General features: G+C 48.6%; 3 protein-coding genes across 3 annotated transcripts in view; all 3 read left to right on the plus strand.

Annotated features, from left to right (window-relative positions):
* Nucleotides 1-7,361, plus strand: part of LOC111528918 (zinc finger protein 468) — a 183,006-nt gene that overhangs the window by 95,507 nt on the left and 80,138 nt on the right. The window lies entirely within an intron of this gene.
* The window catches only part of LOC111528925 (zinc finger protein 888), a 97,309-nt gene that overhangs the window by 76,048 nt on the left and 13,900 nt on the right, over nt 1-7,361 (plus strand). The gene's annotated exons all lie outside the window — the stretch shown is intronic.
* The window catches only part of LOC111528915 (zinc finger protein 28), a 163,364-nt gene that overhangs the window by 33,266 nt on the left and 122,737 nt on the right, over nt 1-7,361 (plus strand). The window lies entirely within an intron of this gene.

Genomic DNA, 7,361 nt, shown 5'->3' on the forward strand with positions numbered 1-7,361 from the left:
TTTTTTTTTTTTTTTGAGATGGAGTCTGGCTCTGTTGCCCAGGCTGGAGTGCAGTGGCCGGATCTCAGCTCACTGCAAACTCTGCCTCCCAGGTTTACGCCATTCTCCTGCCTCCGCCTCCCAAGTAGCTGGGACTACAGGCGCCCACCTCATCGCCCGGCTAGTTTTTTGTATTTTTTAGTAGAGACGGGGTTTCACCGTATTAGCCAGGATGGTCTCGATCTCCTGACCTTGTGATCCGCCCGTCTCGGCCTCCCAAAGTGCTGGGATTACAGGCTTGAGCCACAGCGCCCGGCTAGAGCTCACTCTTAAGGAAACATCAGATAATCCATTTAGGGTAGAAAAAATATAAATGTGATGTATGTGACAAAGTCTTCAATCAGAAGTGATACCCTGTATGCCATAGTAGATGTTACTCTGGTAAGAAACCTTACAATTGTTATAAGTGTGGCAAGACCTTCAGTCAGAGGTCATCTTTTAAATACTATTGTAGACTTCATACTGGAGGGAAGACTTACAAGTGTAGTGAGTGTAACAAGATCTTTGGTTGAAATTCAGCCCTTGTAATTCATAAGGCAATTCATACTGGAGAGAATCCTTACAAGTATAATGCATGTGGCGAGGTTTTTAATCAGGAAGGACACCTTGCACGTCATCATAGACTTCATACTGGAGAGAAACATTACAAACGTGAAGAATGTGAAAAAGTTTTCAGTCACAAATCACACCTTGAAAGACAAAAGAAAAAGGAGGCATTCCCGTTGTTTTTGAGAATGCCCTACTGTGTAAGTGGTAGCTTTCTTTTTTTTTTTTTAAGACAGACTCTCACCTAAGCGAGCCTCTGCACCTGGCCGTATTTATTATTGTTATTATTTTTTTGTTTTTGGGACGGAGTTTCACTCGTTGCCCAGGCTGGAGTGCAATGGCGCAATCTCGGCTCACCACAACCTCTGTCTCCTGGGCTCAAGTGATTCTCCTGCCTCAGTCTCCCAAGTAACTCGACTACAGGCGCGTGCCACCACTCCTGGCTAATTTTTGTATTTATAGTAGAAATGGGGTTTCTCCATATTGGTCATGCTGGTCTTGAACTCTCAACCTCAGGCTACCTGCCCGCCTCGGCCTTCCAAAACGCTGGGTTTACAGGCTTAAGCCACAGCGCCTGGCCTGAAGTGGTATTTTTTAGAAAGTAACCGAACTTTTTTTCAGTTTAATGATCCAGGGATGTATTTCAGAAAGACTTGGGAGCTCTCTTTGAAAGGCAAACAACAAGGGAGATAGTACCTGTAACTCAGTAGGAAATTAAATAATTCAAACGTCAAATATTTCACGTTAAAAGCTATGGACCTTTAAATAATTCTGAGCCTTGAGATGAAGGTGGTCATGCAACCAAAGTCCAATGGCATGCAGGCGCAACTTTTTATTTTTTATTTTTTGAAACAGAGTTTCGCCCTGTCGCCCAGGCTGGAGTGCAGTGGCGCCATCTCGGCTCACTACAAGCTCCTCCTCCAGGGTTCATGCCGTTGTCCTGCCTCAGCCTCCCCAGTAACTGGGACTATAGGCACCTGCCGTCACGCCTGGCTACTTTTTTTGTATTTTTAGTAGAGACAGGTTCCCCGTGTTAGCCAGAATAGTTTCGATCTCCTGACCTTGTGATCCACCCGCCTCGGCCTCCCAAAGTGCTGGGATTACAGGCGTGAGCCATCGCACTCGGCCGCAGGCGCAACTTTTAAGAGTTTTTCTGGCCAGGTGCGGTGGCTCAAGCCTGTAATCCCAGCATTTTTGCAGGCGGAGGCGGGCAGATCACTTGAGAAACCAGCCTGGCTAACTTGATGAAACCCCGTCTCTAGTAAACATACAAAGCCATTACAAGGCGTGGTGGAGCACGCCTGTATTCTCAGCTACTTGGGAGCCTGAGGCAGGAGAACTGCTTGAACAAGGGAGGTGGAGATGGCAGTGAGCCGAGATCATGCCCCTGCACCCCAGACTGGGCGACAGAGCAAGACTCCATACCGAGAAAAAAAAAAAGGTATACAATTCAGTTTCCTAATATCAATTAAAAAAAAAAGTTTTGGCCAGGCAAGGAGGCTCAAGCCTGGAATCCCAGCACTTTGGGAGGCTGAGGCTGGTGGATCAAGAGGTCAGGAGTTTGAGACCGGCCTGGCCAATATGGTGAAATCCCATCTCTACTAAAAATACAAAAATTAGCCGAGCATGGTGGCACGTGCCTGTAGTCCCAGCTACTTGGGAGGCTGAGGCAGAAGAATCGCTTGAACCCGGGAGGCGGAGCTTGCAGCGAACCGAGATCGCACCACTGCACTCCAGCCTGGGTGACAGAGTGAGACTCTGTGTCAAAAAATAAAAAAAAGTTTTCCTGTAAATAATTAGGAAGACTAAGCAGCCCCAGAGACAAGACCTCCTGGCATCATTGTCCCTTCTTCTGGAGTGATAAAGTAACCTTCGTTTAAGTGTATTAATCTGTCACCAATCAAGTTGCTATAACCTATGCACTGGTCTTGAATGGAAAATGTGGTGATTCTGCTAAAGGTTCTCTACCTTTCCCTGTGTGTGAAACATTAACACCTCTACTTGGGAACATGGACCCCCTTCGTTTGGAGTTGAGGTTTCCAGGTGGCTATCCTCAAGCTTTGTGTTCACATAAACTCTATACTTAACCATGTATTCTAAATTTTATTATTTGTTGCTGACATCAGTTTCTGTCGGATTGTAGGGGCCTCACTAGAGAGGGCACCTGTCGCTATGTTTTCATATCACACTTGCCAAAACGACATGGGTTAGCGTTTTCCCCCCGTCCTCTGCATGAAGCTAATTAGCTGACACGGATGGTCACCTCCGTTACCAAGTAGAGCCAGGATGAACTATGTGTGACCAAGGGTGTTGTCAAGCCCTCTTTCCTGAGGACTGATTAGTGTTTATCTTGAAAACATGCACTTAGGCCAGGCACGGTGGCTCACACCTGTAATCCCAGCACTTTGGGAGGCCGAGGTGGTGGATCACCTGAGGTCAGGAGTTTGAGACCAGCCTGACCAAGAAGGTGAAACTCCATCTTAACTGAAAATACAAAAATTAGCCCAGCGTGGTAGCAGGTGCCTGTAATCCCAGCTACTCGGGAGGCTGAGACAGGAGAATTGCTTGAACCCAGGAGGCGGAGGTTGCAGTAAACCGAGATCGCGCCACTGCACTCTAGCGTGGGTAACAGTGAGACTCTTGTCTCCAGAAAAAGAAAAAAGAAAACATGGACCTAAAGGGTTGTACAGAACAGTGAAGTTTCTTTCTCTGTTTTCAACCTCTCAGCTGTTTGTCTCTATTTCCCATCACATTCAGGTCTAAGGCTCTTTATCAATAAAATGGTTTTTCTTTCTTTCTCTGTTTTCATAGTGAAGATGATTTTTCATCTGGGGAAGATTTTTTTAGTTTTCAATTGTATTTTCTCAACATTTAAAAGGCAAAGAGTATTTCTTGGGCCCGGCATGGTGACTCATGCGTGTAATCCCAGCACTTTGGGAGGCCGAGGTAAGGAGAGAAGCTATTTCTCTTACTGTCGCCTGTTTCTGAAGAGGAGGAGGAGGAAGTAAAAGTTGCAAACAGGAATGAAGTCAGTGGCAAGACCAGCCAGTGCCACTGATGACCAGACCTGAGGTTAAAAGATTAACCCCCAACTCTAACCACATGTGCTCTCAATCTAACACAACCCTTTCACGTGGAACCACTTAGAGCTGTAAGCCCTTAAAAGGGCCAGGAACTCTTTTCTTTGGGGAGCTTGGCTCTTAAGACGTAAGTCTGCTGACGCTCCCGGTCGAATAAAAACTTCTTCCTTCTTTAATCCGGTGTCTGAGGAGTCTTGTCTGTTGCTCCTCCTGCTACATTTCTTGGTTTCCTGACTGGGAAGCGAGGTGATTAACGAGGCAGCCCCTGAGGCCACTCAGGCCTGCCTTGTGGAACATCCATGTGGGGGACTCGGCCAGCTTGAGCCATGTGGATCCTGAGAGCGCTCCCGGGTAGGCAGTTGCCCCGGTGGAAAGCCCGTCAGAGCGGTGCACAGCAGGCCCCCGCAGAGGAGCAACTCAGGGGCTGAGCACTGGGAAGGAACTAGCACTTTAAGTCTGAAACTCTGAAACTTGGTAACACTGGTCTTTGGAACTTGTCCCCTCCATTTGAGTGGAAGTGTGGCCTGATCACCCACGGTGTGCCTGTACCAGCACCTTGGTTTTTGACTTGACTTGAATTGCTTGATACTTTGGATTTGGTTTTGACCTGGCTTGGATTTCTAGATACACTGATTTTGGTTTTGATTCTGGTTTGGTGTAAACTGAAAAAGTGCGTGTGTGCCCTTTTAACCCGTCCTTTGTTCTGTGGTGTGCGTGTGGTGTTAGTGTGTTTTGTCTCAAGGAAACATGGGTCAGACACAAAGTAAGCCCACTCCGCAAGGGACTGTGTTGAAAAATTTTAAGAAGGGATTTCGTGGAGACTATGGGGTTGCTATGATACCAGGAAAACTTAGAACTTAGTGTGAAATAGATTGGCCAGCAGTAGAAGTAAGTTGGCCATCAGAAGGAAGCCTGGACGGGTCCCTTGTTTCTAAGGTGCGGCACAAGGTAACTGGTAAGTCAGGACCCTCAGACCAGTTCCCACACATAGACACTTGGTTACAGCTGGTGCTAGACCCCCCACAGTGGCTAAGAGGACAGGGAGCAGCAGTGCTAGTAGCAAAGGGACAGATAGTCAAGGAAGGATCTCGCTCCACCTGCCAACGGAAGTCAATTCCTGAAGTTCTGTTTGACCCAACACCAGAAGACCCATTGCAGGAGATGGCACCAGTGATCCCGGTGGTGCCTTCCCCTTACCAGGGAGAGACGCTCCCCACTCCTGAGCCCACAGTGCTTGCATCTCTGCAAGACAAACATATCCCTAGGACACCCAGAGTAGACAAGAGAGGATGTGAAGCCTCAGGAGAAACCCCTCCCTTGGCAGCTCAACCAAAACTGGGATGCAAATGCCCCTGAGAGAGCAGCGGTGTACTGGGATAGAGGAGGATGGGCACATGGTGGAGAGGCGTGTTTTGTGTACCAGCCTTTCACCTCTGTCGACCTTCTCAACTGGAAAAACACTACCCCATCCTATACGGAAAAGCCACAAGCTCTAACTGATTTGCTCCAAACTATTATCCAGACCCATAACCCCACTTAGGCTGATTGCCACCAGCTGCTCATGTTCCTCTGTAACACAGATGAAAGGTGGAGAGAGCTCCAAGCAGCGACTAAGTGGCTGGAGGAACAGGCACCGGCTGGTTACCAAAACCCCCAAGAGTATGTAAGGACCCAGTTCCCAGGAACCGACCCCCGGTGGGACCCAGATGAAAGAGAGGACGTGCAAAGGCTGAACCGACACAGGCAGCTCTCCTGGAAGGATGAAAGAGGGAGCCCGGAAGGCCACAAACGTTAACAAGGCCTCTGAGGTCATCCAGGGAAAAGAAGAAAGCCCAGCACAATTTTCCGAGAGGCTATGTGAGGCCCATCGTATGTCTACTCCCTTCCATCCCGACAGCCCTGAAGATCAGCGCATGATTAACATGGCTTTAGTCAAAGCGCAGAAAACATTAGAAGAAAACTGCAGAAACAGGCCGGGTTTGCAGGGATGAATACGTCACAGTTATTAGAAATAGTTAACCAGGTGTTTGTAAACAGGGACGCAGTAAGCCGTAAGGAAAACAGCAAAGAGAATGAACGTTGGGCCCAGCGAAACGCCGACCTGTTAGCTGCAGCAATCAGAGGGGTCCCCCCAAAGAGGCAAGGGAAGGGGGGCCCTGGGAAAGAGACTCAGCCTGGCTGTCAGAGCTTGCAGCATAACCAGTGTGCTTATTGTAAAGAAACAGGACATTAGAAGGACAAGTGCCCTCAGCTAAAAGGAAAACAAGGTGGCTCAGAGCAGGAGGCCCCAGACAAGGAGGAAGGGGCCCTGCTCAACCTGGCAGAAGGGTTATTGGACTGAGGGGGACTGGCTGGGGGGTATAATGGGAAAGAGAGAATTTAACAGGGAGAGCTCAGGAGGCGCAGAGATGGGAGAAGAGGCAGAAATAGATGGAGATTGAGGATGATCTAAAGATTGGGGAGAAGGAGCAACAAGAGGTTAAATAAGTTGTGGATGGAACCCAGCTAATTTTTATATTTTTAGTAGAGACAGGGTTTCAGCATGTTGGCCAGGCTGATCTTAAACTCCTGACTTCAGGTGATCCACCCACCTTGACCTCCCAAAGTGCTGGGAAAACAGGCATGAGCCACCACACCTGACCACCCATGTATTCTTGATTGAAAGAATTTGCTTATGTCTTAGTTCGACAGCGGACCCTCTTTCCCTCCTGTTTTGTTTCCTTTCCTTTTCTTTTTTTGAGATGCAGTTTTGTTCTTGTTGCCCAGGCTGAAGTGCAATGGCGGGATCTTGGCTCACCGCAACCTCTACCTCCTGGGTTCAAGCGATTCTCCTGCCTCAGCCTTGCTGAGTAGCTGGGATTACAGCCGTGCACCACCACGCCTGGAGAATTTTTGTATTTTTAGTAGAGACGGGGTTCCTACATGTAGGCCAAGCTGGTCTCCAACTCCTGACCTCAGGTGATCCGCCCACCTCGGCCTCCCTGTTTTCAAGGTCAGTAGTTGTGTGTTTACACTGCTGCATTTGGTAAATGTTACTGTACTTTTCTCGTAAGGAAAAATTAAATGTTAGGAATTAATGGCATCAGAACCTTGCAAAAGAAGCTTCTTTAGCCCAGGTGTGTGAAAGACACTTCTCTAATTCTCAAGGATGGGGCGATAAAGACCAGCCCTCCCCATTAGCCCTTCCAGCCCCCCATGTCAGAATTCAGGCACATCTTCGTACTCATCTCAGACCTTCTCAGGGTAACTCTGGGAAAATGTTTTCACTGTGAGGAGAGCACAGCTAAATCCAAAGCAGGTCATTCGGTCCCTGGCAGGGAACCCTCCACCGGCTTCCCGGGTTCCCCAGGACAAAAGCCCAGCTCCTCACTGTGGCTCCACAGCCCTGTGTCCAGGGCCCCTGCCAGTGTCCAGCCTCCTCCTGGCAGCTTGCCCTCATCTCCTGACTCCCTCTGCCCCAGTCACCTTTGCTTTTCTCTTTTCCCAAACTCCGAAACCCTTCCTGTCTCAGGTCATTGTCCTGCTCTTACCCTATGTCCCTTGGCAGCTCGTTTACGATGCTGTCCTGTCCCTTTCTTCTCCTTCAGGTCTAGGCTCAGAGCTGTCTCCCATGCCCTCCCACTGCCATCTGAAGTTCCCTCTGCCTGTCAGTCTCTATCACATTACTCAGGTTTAGTATCTGTGTCAACCACATCA

Source organism: Piliocolobus tephrosceles, chromosome 21 (assembly GCF_002776525.5).
Source record: "Piliocolobus tephrosceles isolate RC106 chromosome 21, ASM277652v3, whole genome shotgun sequence".
In the NCBI taxonomy this organism is placed as follows: domain Eukaryota; kingdom Metazoa; phylum Chordata; class Mammalia; order Primates; family Cercopithecidae; genus Piliocolobus; species Piliocolobus tephrosceles.